This window comes from Penaeus monodon, chromosome 19 (genome assembly GCF_015228065.2).
Source record: "Penaeus monodon isolate SGIC_2016 chromosome 19, NSTDA_Pmon_1, whole genome shotgun sequence".
NCBI classification, from domain to species: Eukaryota; Metazoa; Arthropoda; class Malacostraca; order Decapoda; family Penaeidae; genus Penaeus; species Penaeus monodon.
Genome location: NC_051404.1, coordinates 31,415,979 through 31,416,580, shown reverse-complemented (window position 1 = coordinate 31,416,580; position 602 = coordinate 31,415,979). Strand labels below are relative to the sequence as shown.

The window sequence follows — 602 nt, the reverse complement described above, 5'->3', positions numbered from 1 at the left end:
ACCATGAACAATTACTGATAACAGAATTTCATATCACACATATCGCTAAGCCACATGACCCACGGGCTGTATCTAAAACAGGCACACCACGGCAAGTATATCTTAAGTTTCAGATTTCGGATGTCATTACCAATACATTCAGTAATCTATATCATATAGACAGTGTCATATATGATTATCACTAGCATTTAAAGTAGCACTCACTAAAAGGACTAAGTATAAATACACAATCAGTAATGAATAAACAACACAACACCACACACTTCACGATCCTTTTTCAAAAACAATTACCACTCAATAGCCATTGCTAGCAACTCACAGTAATCCACGTCAAAGCTGCTATTTTATGAACAGCTAGTAAATGAGAGAGAGAGATATCTTAGAGCTTCACTGAGCGGACGGCGAGCGGTGAGTGAGCCTGGCACAGTGAAATGCAGGCTCAAGGCGCTTCGCGTGTGTGTTCGCCGAGTGCCTTCTAGTGCCAGTGACTTCTAGTGCCACCACGCTCTCTGCCCCGACGGCTTGGCACTCGGCCCACCCCTCAGAGACGCGGGGCGAGACGCATAGATAGACAGTACATACACGTGCTCGGGATGTCGGGA

The 602-nt window shown here is 45.2% G+C and overlaps 1 protein-coding gene across 1 annotated transcript in view; it reads right to left on the bottom strand.

Moving 5' to 3' along the window:
- LOC119585174 overlaps positions 1-602 on the bottom strand; it is a 27,573-nt gene extending 26,971 nt beyond the window's left edge. The window contains exon 1 of the mRNA XM_037933811.1: positions 320-602. The gene's annotated coding sequence lies outside the window, so the exon portion shown is untranslated. The remainder of the gene's footprint in view (positions 1-319) is intronic.